Source organism: Ambystoma mexicanum, chromosome 2q, assembly GCF_040938575.1.
Source record: "Ambystoma mexicanum isolate Mex_15411 chromosome 2q, UKY_AmexF1_1, whole genome shotgun sequence".
In the NCBI taxonomy this organism is placed as follows: domain Eukaryota; kingdom Metazoa; phylum Chordata; class Amphibia; order Caudata; family Ambystomatidae; genus Ambystoma; species Ambystoma mexicanum.
In genome coordinates, this window is record NC_090924.1 from 1145313649 (window position 1) to 1145329544 (window position 15896).

A 15896-nucleotide genomic window follows, 5' to 3' on the forward strand; every position below is an offset into this window, starting at 1 on the left:
ATATTAAAACACTTGAACACATGTCTAGCTTTATGAGCCTGGCGCCTAAGGCGCCAGGACAGGGGTCCAACATGAGCCTGGCGCCTAAGGCGTCAGGACTGTGTCCAAAGGGCCCCAGCTTGGGCCCGCTGGCACTTCCCTGGGGGGAATGATGCCTGCCTCTGGGGTTGCTGGGTTGGACCTGGCTCCTTGGAGGTAGGTATCATGACACAGTGTCCTTTGTCTGCCAGAGTGCCGGAATAGGACCAGCCCCCACAGGGGGGTCCTGATTGGACAGTCAAACGCCCCTTTCTGTAAAATGCTGAGAGAGATTGCAGAGGAGTGTGTGCTGGAACTGTATAAAAGGGGAGGCTTCTGGAGTGAAAAGCACGTCTACCACTGAAAGGTGAAGTAACCAAAGAAGAAGATGGCCAGAGATGCCTGCAGATCCTTTGCAACACTGTGAAGCGACTACTGCTGTCCTGACACCGTTTTTTGTGCGACATAGGAGCTCCGAAGAGGACAACTCTTACTCTTTGGCTGGTGGGAACAACCAGTCCCAAGAAAGACTTTGAATTGAGCCATCTCCCAAGATACTAGGAGTTTCCAGAGCTGCAGAACCCCAATACCAGAAGACCTGCTGCACATTTCGAGTGCATCGTGGTGGAAAGGCCGAATCCATCCATATCTTTGCTGAACCTGTAAGGACACTCTAGAGATCCTATCCAACTCGCCCAGGCCCCCCTCATCAGAGCGTCGGACTACAGGAAGCGAATAAGATTGACAGAGCCATCTGTGTCTTTTGTTGGTGCTGCAGAAAAGGTGCCAAAACCGCAGAGTGAACCAAGAAGTTGCTGAAAGTCGTGCCTCAGGTCTTCCCTTGAGACTGCTGCTGAGAGACTGCGTCCATTGTCCTGCCTTCAGTCATCAGAACGCAGCATCCAGCACGAACATTTTCTTCTAACTTAAGGTACTGTGGTGGGGGAAGGTATTGTTTACCTAATTCCAGGAAGTGGCTCCAGAGCGTTTGCGTGCACTTAGAGGTGTCAAGGGCAACTCCCTCTTACCTCCGGCTCAAGCTGCTGCTTGTGTTCCTTCATCGAGTCCTTAACAGGGTCGTTAGTTGTTAACTTGCTGCTTCTATAATGCGAGAGACTTGAAGAAATCCACAGGAAGTCTTCGTATTCTGCTGCTTGTCAAGACTTTGAGCCATCTCCGAACTGCCTTTTAGCTAGAGTTGCGTTTTTAGACTTAAAAGACTTGCTGTGGGGAGAAACCCTCTCTAGAACCTTGAACCAGGCTAATGTTAAACTAACCATTTTCCTTCCTTTAAATAACTTTCTTATACGCATTTGAAGAGTAAATGCAGTACCATAAAACTGCGTGCTGCATGTGCACATAATTACCAATAATACAATAGCATTGTCTGTTCCCTTTCTAACGTTGCTACAAATGTAACTGCGAACAAACCAAAAGTCAAAGTGCCCTTTAAAGTGTATTCTAAAGTTTTCCGAAGTGTTCTAGTGTAAACGTCTGAAGTATTTAAAGTGACTCTGGTGTAAATATAATAAATATATAATTCTATATAAATGATAAGTGTAAGAGTTTCTTTAATGTGCATTTCTAACTCAGTACAGTGTACTTACCTACAGCTCACATCTTCCTCTTACGATAAGTCTGACTGCTCTGCCACTCCACCAAGGTCCTGAGTTAGTACAGACTGATACAAAGAGTTGGAGATCTACAAACCACTGGCATAGTTTACTAAAGTCTTACTACCAGTGGGGCTTTAGGAAAACTCCCCTAACATTCCCCCATATAGAAATTAAGGTGTTCCATTATTAATATGTTGCCTTTCATGTCATATCACTTGTACATCTTGTCAATGAGCACCTTGTATATGTGCAAGTCTTCCCACGCCCCTTCTCGTGATAGTGTGGGCTCTGAGACCCTAGACAATGCACGGAAATGTCCTACTTCCTAGAAGCTGTGAACCTGGTTCCATCATCTGCAGATAAGACTAAAAAACCACCTTCTATTGTTTAATTGTAACACAGAGTTGCCTCTAGGTTGATGGAATGTGGGCATGGGATAAAGTTCCTGCATTCTGGAAGTCTTGGGGGGCTTTGTGTTAGGTAGTTGATCAGTGTTGTGTGGGAGTGTGACGACATGGCAAACAGAAGAGTCTCAGACTTTGGGTCTTTTTAAATAAAATACTTTATTAAGCAGTTATAACCAAAACAGGGTTTAAAGAACAAAGCAAAGTATTCAAACAAACAATTTAGAAGTCCATCCCTGTGTGAATAACGCAAACTGAAGATGTACTTCACATAGAAAGTAAAAAAGGTGCCCCAAGTACTAAAACCCCATGAAGTAAACTTGCATTTCACAACTAATCCTTTAACTTAAAATAAAGGTTTCCTGAATCAAACCTTCATTGAAAGTGAGTTGTCAGAATAGCTAAATCAAATGGTGCAATGAAGAATGTAAACAAAGTCCTTCCCTTCGGTGAACAAAAGGCCAACAATACAAGAGGTTTTCTCATACAGTTTCCTCAGATAGACAAATAACAGGGAAGCAATCAAACTGGGACCTGTAGTTGAGGTCTAGGTGCAAAGCCTCTTAGGTGAGGGATCCGCTGGGTCCTGCACTTTGGTTGCCCATCACCATCCTTGGAGTGGTTCATCTCTCTCTCGACTCCTCTTTTATTTAGGAGTAGATCGTCCTTCTCTGTTCCTTCTTTTGCCCCTCATGTCCTCAGGGGACCTGTATTGTCACCCCTCTCCTCTTCAAGGAATCTTTGCTTTTGTTCCTCTTCTCCTCAGAGGTCATGCTTCTGTCCTGGTCTCTCCTTACCAGGATCTTAGCAAGGTTTTGTTTTAGCCTCTCCCCAGGCTTCACAAGCGCGTCAGCTCTCAGGTTTCTGGCTGTACTCTCCTTCTTCCCCCTAGGCCAGTCAGTTTCCTCAGCCTCTTCTCAAGCATGCCAGCTCTTGTACCCTTTTGGTTTAGGTGGGATGCTGGAGTACTCTCTTCACCCTGGGTCAGCTAGTCTCACTAACGTCTTCTTGGGCTTCTCAGGCATGTCAGCTCTTCCACCATTTCAGTTTAGGTGGGCTACAGTGGTACACTCCTTCCGCCTGTATCAGATAGTCTCCTTAACCTCTGCTTAGGCTTCTCTGGCATGTCAGCTCTTCCACCCAACCTGGCTTTGGTGGAGATGCAGGGGTACCCTCCTTCACCTGGGTCAATCAGTTTTCTCCAGGCTCTTACAGGAATGGCTGGCATGGTTTTTCCAATCTGGTCCTCCTGTGTTTAGGCTCTCATTCTATTGGCCAGTTGGGATTCTATTACTTCAACTGTAGATTCACTTTATTTGCTTTTTGTATTCTTGTTGTATCCAGGCTTTTATTTTATTCATTAAAGTACCCCTTACATTTCCCCAGGTTTCTCTATAGGGATTTGAACCTGGGTCCTCCCATAGGCTCTGTGGTGTTCTAAACATCCAGGACCTCTCCTGGTGCTGCCGAAGGAAAAGACTAGGGCCTTTTCTCTGAGGTCTTCCAGTGTTTCTCCGCCGTGCTCTCTCACGACTTCCATCCCTTAGAGTGGAAGATGCCGCCATCCTGGCTCTTGAGGGGTGGATGCCCATTTGTTCCTCCACGTGTTGGGAGCTGCGCCACTGCTGTTGCCGTTCTGCTCCAGCAGGCAATGCAGCTGTCGCCACGGAAGCAGCCGTTTGAGCGTCTTGTGGGGATCGCGGCTATAGTGTTAGAAAAAGGTTAAGCAAACTTGGAGCAATGGTTTTGTTTTGCACTTATTGTTGCTTTGAGGGAAGGGATATGCTATGAGCTGAATGGCACAGGAGGAATAGTTGCGCAGGCTGGTCTGGAAATAATGGAAGGGACTGTACTGTGAGGTCATAGAGCTACTGCTGGAGAAAAAAAGAAGAGGAAAAATTATGAATGAGAAAGCGCATTCTCTCATAACAATGCTGCCGGGGGCTCTGTCTCTAAGGTTGTACAATTCCTATGGTACACAACTGGCATTGCAGCCCTGATGCCGGCTGAGCCAATACTAGTGGGCACATTCCTCAAATCTTCCACATGAGTCAGAGGTGTGTCCTTGTGCATCAGCGAGTATGTGCACAATTGGAGGTATACTTTCGTAATGCTGTTGCTACTGAGGGGGAGTGATAAAATGAAATTAAAGATGCTGCAACCGGTGTTGCTATGTGTGTTGAAGTAGGGTATGCGATGGGCCCATTGTGGGCCCAACTGTCAATTGAAGGCACTATCAACTAGGCTCATTGTCTTGAATTACTGCTACAGCTGGCTTGGGTACCCTCCTATTACCAAGACTGCAAATGGATTCATGAGTCTGCATGTGGCTCTGCTGAAAGGTGAAGGCCCGGAGATGTCACACTCTTTAATGGCAAAGCTGTGTGAACTGTAGTGGGCATGGGGTTAGGGCATGGTGCCGCAAGCAATTGCCATTGAAAGCGGCTGAATAACTCTGGAACTGGTGTCTGAGTGTGGCCCATGGTTCATCCCAACACCCACTGTGACTTAGGAAGACAGCAGTCTCTTTGTACAGTTCTGGAGGCGTGGATCCCATGTCCACACCTAAAGAAGTTCAGCGTGATCTTTGGGCTTTAACCTTGAAGCACAGATGAGGTGGTGGTATTAACGGACAGTAGGTATGAGCTTTCTTATTGGATTAGTACTGCATAACCATCACCCACCCTTCAGACACACGCCTACTGTCCCTGTACATAACATTCAACCCCTCTTTGTCTGGTGAGAACATCAGAACATTCCATGATGGTGACATCATCCATTGTAGAAAATACAACAGATTTGTAAAAGCAAAACATGACATCTGTGATACTATGTCATCTGTTGACCCTACTCCTTCAGTGCCTGTACTTTCTCTTTCCAATCAACCATCATTCCCCATCTCAGTATTGGCCTTCATGTCTGATTTTTTGGTTCCGTTCGTGGATGAATTGCAGGATGTGTGGGTGGAGGCTGAGACTAGCTTTGTTGGACCGTTGACTCCGCGGGCGGTCTTGACTTCGGTTTCAAAAAAGAAGTGTGGGAAAGATCCGCTGATTGAGAATTTGAGGAGCGCATGGAAAGGTATTTGTGAATGTTTGGGTGTGGACGCATTTAGAGAACCTGGTGCGTCGTTGTGGTTTAATCCTGCTATTCGGATCAATGGTAATGTGGTTTTTTGGGCGGATTGGTTTTTGGGTGGAGTGCGGTGGGTGGCTGATCTGTTTGAGAATGGTATTTGGATGTCTGCAAGGGAATTGCAGCGGCATTTTGACATAGAGAATTTTAAGATCTCAGATTATATGAAGCTGAAACGGGCAATTGGGGTTGTGGACTTTGACAGTAAAATTGATCTGTGTTTGTTTACTAGGTGTTAGGGAGAATTCTCTGTTTAGGCTGAATTTCCCTACCTAGTGAGTCCCCCAGCAGCTTTGCTGGATTTCTGGGGTTTAATTTTTTTCTCCTGCCAAGAGTGAGACTCTTTTACCCTCACTCTTGGACATGTTGAAGTGTGTTTCCTTGGTTAAACCTTGTGTTGAATGGGCTATGGGGTCTTTTACTCCATAGGGCCTCATGTATTTTTGTGATGTGGGTCACACAGCACCCCCTGTGCCGTGACCCAGGGGTGTCCTAGGGACTCCCCAACATAGACTCCATACCCTGGGACTGACTACTGTCTCCCAGGGCATGTAAAGTCACCAAAGACTTTGCTAGTCTTGAATCCTGAACAGAACCAGTACAAACCATCATATTGTGGACGTACTGGCTGGGGCAATTCGATTGCCCCAGGGTCTGTTAGTCGAGGGGGCACGTCTCCGTCCCCCCTGATCGAGTTTTGGCTGGTGGCAGTGGAAACTACTTTTTATATTCGACCGCGAATATTTCCCTATGGGATTTCCCATTGTTTTAGGCTAACACATTTAATTATTTATTTACGGTAGCCTTAAACATACCGCCGGTTTATATATTTATTTTTATAACTCCGGTTGGGACTTTTTGCCAAAACTTAATTCTAAAATGGCGTTGGTGTTCGCCTCTGTAACTCTGACCCAAAGTGGAGCCCTTTGTTCCACTTTTGGCGGGCTTCTCCACAGAAGCCCTCCAAAGTGGTGCCACTCTGTCTGGGGTACTTAGGAGGGGTGGAGGGGGATTTAGGCACCCTGGACTGAGTTACCTTGGTAACTCAAGTCGCACTCCGTCCTGATTGGCCCAAGTGGTGAGCCGCCCGGCTCACCACTTAGCATGTTTGAGTGACAGCTAGGCTGGGTGAATGGGGGTTTGCTGCATAAAAGCAGGGCTTTGGGGACTGGGACTTCAGAAGTCGCCACAGGACCAAGAATCCGACGAGGGAAGAGCTGAGCCGACCTGCTTCGACGACACCACCCGGTGGAGCCCTGCTGAACCGTCTCACCACTTTTTCCCGACGACCGAGGAGAACTCTTAACGGAGTGGCTCCTTCCCTTGACTGGTGGGGACAACCAGTTTTCGCCTTCTTTCCGTCCTTTAGAGGTATCTCGTGGCCGCCTTGCCTGTGCCAAGCACCCCGGCATCCGGAATACCACACTTTACCCCCATACCGCGAAAGTCGGTACCAACCCTTTAACCGGAGGACTCCGCGGCTGGTTTCTTCCCGGGCAGTGCTACGACCTTTCTCTTCTGCTCTTCAGCGAGATATTCTTCTCCCCTGACCGACGTCGAGCCTTGCTGTCACTGCCTGGAACAACTGCCCCCGCTGGAGGATCCTTTCCGCTTAAGGTACTGTGTTCCGCCTGGCTTCCCTTGCTACCGACTGTACGGGGTAGATTTAGTCCCCGGCTTTCGAACCTGGGAGTGCCTGGGACACTTTGGCTAAACTTTCTGAGCCACTCTAAACTCTTTTTGACTCTTTGCAAGACTTTGAATCTCTAACTAACAGTGTGATCTTGGGCACATTTTCGCTCCGGCTACTCTAAGAGTGGGCCCTGCCTAGTGACTTTTGCTCACCTGTGACTTTATTCTTCTTTAAGCCTATTGCAAGTGTTCTGGACCTTAGAGTGGTGTGTCTAACCTATTTCTGCTTCTTCTCTCCCTTTCTTGGAAACTACTAGAGTGTCATCTAACGTTAAGCACTCACCTCTGTTTTAATTAAGTGGTGTTAACCTAGAGTTGTCTAGATAGGAGAAAGGATTGAATTTACTTTCAGTATAACTGTGTTGAAGTGCTTTTACTATATATTTGCTAGAGTGTTTTTAACTTATGTGTATTTTAAATAAATAACTATATACTTTTGAAACCAAGCTCTGGTCAGTGTTTGCTTGTGCTATTGTGTTTTGGTACATATTGTGTATACTTTACATACTGCCTAACTCTTCTTGAGAGAAGTCTGACTGCTCAGCCACAGCTACCAGGTAAATCTGGGTGGTACAGACTGCTACCAAAGGGGTTTACTGCTCTACCTGTAGTCTTAAATCTTTTGCAGTGTTCCCCAAGGGAACTGCACAGGTTTCTGCCTAACACTGGTGTACAGCGGTGGGATTTGTATTGAGTATACATTTTATTGTGCTTTAGATACCTTAGTACAACTAACCACAAAGCTTAGCACTGAAAAAGTAAAACCTCTAACATGTCAGTTATAGAAAGCTATAGTCAAGAGTCCCTTGCAGCCAAAACTGCTGATTGTTTAAGAGTGCTCTGTAAACATAAGGATCTCCTGACTAAGGGCAAGAAAATGGAGCTGATTGAAAGATTGTTAGCTAACCAAAGTCTGGGTGATGGTTCAGAGGAACCTACCACTCCAGCAACTGTAGATGACAGTGTTGAAGTTAACATGGAGAAAAATGTTGATGTTTCTGAGGAAGAGTCAGAAGAGGAGGGTGAGGCTGTTGTAACTGTCCCCCCTAGGCCTCTGCCTGCTCTACCTGCTGTGCCTACTGGACCTTTACCAGGTCCCACATTTAGTCCTCAGTACTTTGAACTGGAGAAAATGAAGCTAGAATTGGAGTATAAGAAACTTAATGCTCAAACTGACAAAGAACTAAGGCTAAGGGAAATGGAGCTCAAGTATGACTTAGAAATGAAGAAATTATCTGTTGAGAATGTTTCTCTCTCTGGCTCCTCTAGAAGTTCCAGTCCTAAAAGACCCCGGATGCCTAAAGAATTGGTTGGTATGTATGAGCCTAAGTTGGATGTGTTGGATTGGTTGTCTCTGTTTGAATATAATCATGGGCTCCAGAACATCACAGGAAATGACTTACTCACCTGGTTGTTCTCTAGGCTTCCCCCTGTTGCAACTGATGTGGTAATGGAGATGGGGGAGGAGGATAGGAAGGACTATGAATGTGTGAAACTAGCTTTGATAGCTAGGTTTGGGAAGACCCCTTCCCAGTATCTTAAGAGGTTTAGGAGCCTCAAAAAGCATGATGGTACCCCTTGGGCTACCTGGGTGAATGAATGTTTGAAAAACTTAGAGGGATGGATTAAGGGTTACAAGGTGAACACTTATGAAGGTATGAAGAATTTGTTTATGTTGGAGACTATTTATGATGCCTGCTCTCCTGAGCTCAGACAACACTTGGCTGATTCCAGGGAATTAGATTCCCGGAAGCTAGCTAAGGCTGCTGACTTGTGGGTTGCCAACAGGGCCACTCACAAGGATTCTGGGGTAACTCAGAAGAAGGATGGGGAAAAACAGTCTAAGAAGGACTCCAAAGAGAATTCTAATACTACAAATTCCAAAGAGGGCCCCAAACAAAACTATAAGGGTAAGCCACAAGGGAAACCAAATCAGGCTAGTGTACCTTCTGGTCCCAGACCGGAAGGAGGTCAGAACAAGCCTCCATTCCAGCGAGCCTTTGGCTCATGCTTTGTTTGTAAGGCTACTGACCATGTGAAAGGAGATCCCAGATGTAAGGGTAAACCTTCAGGGGTCCAGCTTGCCTCCTTAGCCTTCGCTCCAGAAGAGGAAGTACCTATGGCAAGTGGAAACTTTCTATTACTGGCTGATGAACCCACTGGAGTCTCAGCTAGTGTTTCTTTAGTCTCTCTGGGGTTGTGGGAGCAACAGAATTTAGATGTCTATAACTCTATCCCAGATAATACTAAAGAGTATTATAAGGACAGTGTCCAGGTGAATGGTCAGGAGACTCCTGCCATTAGGGACACTGGAGCCAGCATAACTGTGGTGGATGAATCATTTTTCAAGGCAGAGGATGTTGCTAAGGCACCCAAATGCCTCACCAAGTTAGCTGGTGGGCCTGTGCAGATGTGTCCCCAGTTACCAGTTCTCATCCAATGTAATGATATGGCTGTAAAAATACCTGTCAGTGTACAATGTGAAGTGCCAGGTAGGGTTCTGTTGGGTAATGACCTCAAAGCTCTTGGAGTTGTATCTCATACCCCCAGACCTCCTAGCAAAAGGTTTCAGGAACTCACAAAACCTGCAAGGGAGAAAACCCTGAGAGGGTTATCTCAGGAGATGATGACAGAAATCACTCCTCTACCACTGGAGCAACTTACTGCAGTAACTACCAGATCAGGAGCAAAGGGGCAACCCAAGACTCCTAGGAAAAAGCCAGCAGCAAGCACTCCAGTGCTTCCAACAAGGACTTCCCCTAGGTTGTCCAAAGTTACACCTGTAACTCCCCCTCCAGCTGAGGCTGAGAGAGAGGTACAACCCTGTGTGGTTGAGCTAGACTCTGAGGAAGAGCTAGAAGGAGGCCCCAACCTTATTGGAGATTTGGACCCTGAGGACCATCCTGAGCTGCAGTCTTTACTGGCAGAAGGTGGGCCTAGCAGGGCAGCTTTTCGTAAGGGGCAAAGAGAATGTCCAACTCTGGAGGGTCTCCGCCACCAGGCAGCTTCTCAAGCTGATGGGCAAGAGCCTGGGAAGTATAGGTTGCACTGGGAAGATGGCCTCTTCTACAGTGAACCCACTGAGTCTGAACCTGGAGACTACAAACGCCTTGTAGTCCCACAAGAAAACAGACAACAGTTCTTACAACTAGCCCATGAGATACCTTTGGCTGGCCACTTGAGTTTCAAGAAGACCAAGGAAAGGCTCTCACTCTACTTTTATTGGCCAAAGATGGGGGCTGAAGTAGATAGATATTGTAAGAGCTGCCATACCTGCCAGACTTCTGGTAAGGTTGGTTCCAAGAATGTGGCACCTTTAGTGCCTCTCCCAGTTGTGGGAGTCCCATTTGAGAGGGTAGGGATTGACATTGTTGGTCCCCTTGATCCTCCAACCTCCTCAGGCAACAGGTTTATCCTTGTTGTAGTAGACCATGCTACTAGATACCCTGAGGCCATTCCTATGAGGACTGTTACAGCTCCGGCTGTGGCTAAGGCCCTCCTTGGTATTTTTACCAGGGTTGGGTTTCCTAAGGAGGTAATCTCTGACAGGGGGTCAAACTTTATGTCCCACTACATGAAGGCCATGTGGAAAACCTGTGGAGTTACCTACAAGTTCTCAACCGCCTACCACCCTCAGACAAACGGGTTGGTTGAAAGGTTTAACAGAACCATGAAGAGCATGATAGGTGCTTTGGAAGAACCCCTTAAGAAAAAGTGGGACCTTCTACTGCCATGCCTTCTCTTTGCTTATAGAGAAGTCCCTCAGGAGGGAGTAGGTTATTCTCCCTTTGAGCTTCTCTATGGCCATCCAGTCAGAGGTCCATTGGCCCTGATTAAGGAGGGGTTGGAAGGTGCTCCTCCCCTCAAGCCAGTCAGAGTGACTGACTATGTGATAGGTCTCCGGAGGAGAATGTCACACATGATGGCAGAAGCAAGTGACAACTTGAAAGCTGGTCAAGCCCTGGTCAAACATTGGCACGACCAGAAGGCTAACATGGTTGAGTTTACTCAAGACCAGCTAGTTCTAGTTATGCTCCCAACAAGGCAGAGGGCCTTGCAAGACAAATGGATGGGACCCTTCAAGGTTGTGGGAAAACTTGGAGAGGTCAACTATCTGGTGGATCTGGGCAGACCCAGGGAAGCTCCTAGAGTCTTCCACACCAACCGACTAAAAGCATACATCTCCAGACCTGATGTAGGAGCCTTGCTTCTAGCTTCAGCTGCAGAGGAGGAAGAGAGTGAATCTCTCCCGGATCTCCTCAGAGGTGTACCTTTAGATGAAAAAGTTGAAGGAGTCAATCTCTCTTCAGACCTGACACCTGAGCAACAAGAGGAGTGCAAATCTATGTTAAATCAGTTTGCCTCCCTGTTCTCACTGTCACCAGGCTTGACCCCTTGGGGCCAGCATGAGATACTCACTGGTGACTGTCTGCCAGTCAAAAGCAGAGGATACAGAATGTCAGAACATATCAGAGCCCACATCAAAGGAGAGGTCAAGAAGATGCTTGATCTCGGGGTAATAGAACCCTCTACTAGTCCATGGTCTAGCCCAGTTGTGTTAGTACCAAAGGCAGGATCCAAAGACTTGAGATTCTGTGTGGACTATAGAGCTCTAAATGCAGTCACCAAGACTGATGCCCACCCTTTGCCCAGGACAGATGAGTTGGTGGATAAACTTGGTGCAGCCAAGTACCTCAGCACATTTGACCTGACGTCAGGCTATTGGCAAATAGCCCTGACAGACCATGCCAAGGAGAAAACTGCATTTTCAACCCCAGTTGGCTTGTACCAGTTTAAGGTCATGCCTTTTGGACTGAAAAATGCACCTGCCACATTCCAAAGGATGGTGAACCAAGTTCTGGCTGGGATGGAAGATTTCTGCATGGCATACTTGGATGACATTGCAGTCTTCAGCCACTCCTGGGAAGAACATGTGAACCACCTAGGACATGTGTTGCAGGCTCTGAAACAGGCCCATTTGACAATCAAAGCCAGTAAGTGCCAGATTGGTCAAAGTAAAGTGGTCTACCTTGGACATGAGGTAGGAGGTGGAGAAATAAGGCCTTTGCCCAGCAAGATTGAAGCTGTGCAAAATTGGACAACACCAACTACTCAAACCCAAGTGAGAGCTTTTCTAGGCCTCACTGGGTATTACAGGAATTTCATTGAGAACTATGGGACCATAGCTTCTCCACTGAATGTAATCTCCTCTCCCAAATTCCCTAAGAAGGTAAAATGGAATGAGGAGTGCAATCAGGCCTTTGAAAAACTGAAGAGAGCTCTTTGCCAGGCTCCAGTATTGAGAGCTCCTGACTACCACCAACCTTTCATTGTACAAACTGATGCTTCCAATGTAGGTATAGGTGCAGTTCTAAGCCAACTGGATGAGAAGGGTAGGGAGCACCCCATTTGCTTCATCAGTAGGAAACTGAAGGATCCTGAGACAAGGTGGGCAACTATCGAAAGAGAATGCTTTGCTATTGTGTGGGCACTGAAGAAGTTTAGGCCATACTTGTATGGTTCTACTTTTGTTATTCAGACTGACCACCAACCCTTGAGATGGTTAATGCAAATGAAAGGGGAAAATCCAAAACTATTGAGATGGTCAATCTGCCTGCAAGGGTTTGATTTCACCATTGAGCACAGGTCAGGGTGTCACCATCAAAATGCTGATGGACTCTCTAGGATGTATATCATCGACTAGAGGTATGAGGTTCATCCAGGAGTGGATTAAATCCTCCTGTCCCTTAGTCTGGGGGGGGCGAGTGTTAGGGAGAATTCTCTGTTTAGGCTGAATTTCCCTACCTAGTGAGTCCCCCAGCAGCTTTGCTGGATTTCTGGGGTTTAATTTTTTTCTCCTGCCAAGAGTGAGACTCTTTTACCCTCACTCTTGGACATGTTGAAGTGTGTTTCCTTGGTTAAACCTTGTGTTGAATGGGCTATGGGGTCTTTTACTCCATAGGGCCTCATGTATTTTTGTGATGTGGGTCACACAGCACCCCCTGTGCCGTGACCCAGGGGTGTCCTAGGGACTCCCCAACATAGACTCCATACCCTGGGACTGACTACTGTCTCCCAGGGCATGTAAAGTCACCAAAGACTTTGCTAGTCTTGAATCCTGAACAGAACCAGTACAAACCATCATATTGTGGACGTACTGGCTGGGGCAATTCGATTGCCCCAGGGTCTGTTAGTCGAGGGGGCACGTCTCCGTCCCCCCTGATCGAGTTTTGGCTGGTGGCAGTGGAAACTACTTTTTATATTCGACCGCGAATATTTCCCTATGGGATTTCCCATTGTTTTAGGCTAACACATTTAATTATTTATTTACGGTAGCCTTAAACATACCGCCGGTTTATATATTTATTTTTATAACTCCGGTTGGGACTTTTTGCCAAAACTTAATTCTAAAATGGCGTTGGTGTTCGCCTCTGTAACTCTGACCCAAAGTGGAGCCCTTTGTTCCACTTTTGGCGGGCTTCTCCACAGAAGCCCTCCAAAGTGGTGCCACTCTGTCTGGGGTACTTAGGAGGGGTGGAGGGGGATTTAGGCACCCTGGACTGAGTTACCTTGGTAACTCAAGTCGCACTCCGTCCTGATTGGCCCAAGTGGTGAGCCGCCCGGCTCACCACTTAGCATGTTTGAGTGACAGCTAGGCTGGGTGAATGGGGGTTTGCTGCATAAAAGCAGGGCTTTGGGGACTGGGACTTCAGAAGTCGCCACAGGACCAAGAATCCGACGAGGGAAGAGCTGAGCCGACCTGCTTCGACGACACCACCCGGTGGAGCCCTGCTGAACCGTCTCACCACTTTTTCCCGACGACCGAGGAGAACTCTTAACGGAGTGGCTCCTTCCCTTGACTGGTGGGGACAACCAGTTTTCGCCTTCTTTCCGTCCTTTAGAGGTATCTCGTGGCCGCCTTGCCTGTGCCAAGCACCCCGGCATCCGGAATACCACACTTTACCCCCATACCGCGAAAGTCGGTACCAACCCTTTAACCGGAGGACTCCGCGGCTGGTTTCTTCCCGGGCAGTGCTACGACCTTTCTCTTCTGCTCTTCAGCGAGATGTTCTTCTCCCCTGACCGACGTCGAGCCTTGCTGTCACTGCCTGGAACAACTGCCCCCGCTGGAGGATCCTTTCCGCTTAAGGTACTGTGTTCCGCCTGGCTTCCCTTGCTACCGACTGTACGGGGTAGATTTAGTCCCCGGCTTTCGAACCTGGGAGTGCCTGGGACACTTTGGCTAAACTTTCTGAGCCACTCTAAACTCTTTTTGACTCTTTGCAAGACTTTGAATCTCTAACTAACAGTGTGATCTTGGGCACATTTTCGCTCCGGCTACTCTAAGAGTGGGCCCTGCCTAGTGACTTTTGCTCACCTGTGACTTTATTCTTCTTTAAGCCTATTGCAAGTGTTCTGGACCTTAGAGTGGTGTGTCTAACCTATTTCTGCTTCTTCTCTCCCTTTCTTGGAAACTACTAGAGTGTCATCTAACGTTAAGCACTCACCTCTGTTTTAATTAAGTGGTGTTAACCTAGAGTTGTCTAGATAGGAGAAAGGATTGAATTTACTTTCAGTATAACTGTGTTGAAGTGCTTTTACTATATATTTGCTAGAGTGTTTTTAACTTATGTGTATTTTAAATAAATAACTATATACTTTTGAAACCAAGCTCTGGTCAGTGTTTGCTTGTGCTATTGTGTTTTGGTACATATTGTGTATACTTTACATACTGCCTAACTCTTCTTGAGAGAAGTCTGACTGCTCAGCCACAGCTACCAGGTAAATCTGGGTGGTACAGACTGCTACCAAAGGGGTTTACTGCTCTACCTGTAGTCTTAAATCTTTTGCAGTGTTCCCCAAGGGAACTGCACAGGTTTCTGCCTAACACTAGGAAACCGATTGGGAGGGAAGGTGGCCTGGCCAGTCGAGTCTATAAAGAGATTGTGTCGCACTACAATGGTAATGACTTGCTTAGAGAGGAGTGGGGTAGGAGAATTGGTTCGGATATTTCTGAGGATTCGTGGCACAGGATGTGTGAAAATGTTAAGTTATGTTCTTTGGGGCTCACGGAGAGGTCGAGACAGATAAAGATTCTTAATCGGGTTTTTTGGACACCGGAGAGAATGGTGAGTAGGGGGATGTCGGAGAGCTCGGATTGTTGGAGGTGTATTCATGTGGCAGGTACGTTGGAGCACATGCTGTGGGACTGCAGGTTGGTGAGATTGTTCTGGGGTGAGGTTGGTCGGGTGTGCGATGTGGTGATTGAGGGTTTACCTGCTTTGGATTTCAAAATGGTGATATTGGGGGGTGATGAGTCTCTGGAGGATCTTACTCAGAATCAGAAGAAGTGGTTGTTCCGAGGGGCAATGATCGGTAAGAAAATTGTTTTGCGGAACTGGAAGTCGGTAATGACTCTGAATATTGAGACGTGGTTGACTGAAATGCATGACTTGGCGGCTATGGAGAGGACACTTTACAGAAGGGAAGGGAAATTGGTTTTATTTGAGAAAATTTGGGGTAAATTTCTTCAGCTATACTAGACTTGGTGTTGTACTTATGTAAATAGGGGCTGGGGGAGGTGACTGGGGATGTGGTGAATTAGGCTGGGGGCTATGTGTGGTTATATGCTTCAATGTAATTAGTTGTTTTTAAATAAAATGTGTTTTGATGGTTAAAAAAAAAAAAGTATTGCTCTCTCCTTAGCCCCATTTCCATACTCACACCCTCATCCATCCCTTCTTGTCCTCAGCTCCCATGCTCTCCCCAGCTCTTGTACTTGCACTCTTTCACCTACCATTTGTCTCACCTTGATACTTTATTGCACAATCCTGTCCGGCCCTCGCTTTCACCCTTAGTCTCACTCTTGCCCATATCGCATCCTTTTTCCCCATCTTTTTTACGCCTCCAACCCTTTCCCCCCCTCTTCGGCCTCCCACTTGCTTGCAATTCTAAAATGTGAGTGCTTTCACAAAAATGCTGTACATAGAAACTGTTACATAAAAATAGAGGTAATCTACAAAATGGGCAA

At 46.9% G+C, this 15896-nt stretch overlaps 1 protein-coding gene across 2 annotated transcripts in view; it reads right to left on the reverse strand.

Annotated features, from left to right (window-relative positions):
- The window catches only part of MIOS (meiosis regulator for oocyte development), a 771408-nt gene that overhangs the window by 96303 nt on the left and 659209 nt on the right, over positions 1–15896 (reverse strand). The gene's annotated exons all lie outside the window — the stretch shown is intronic.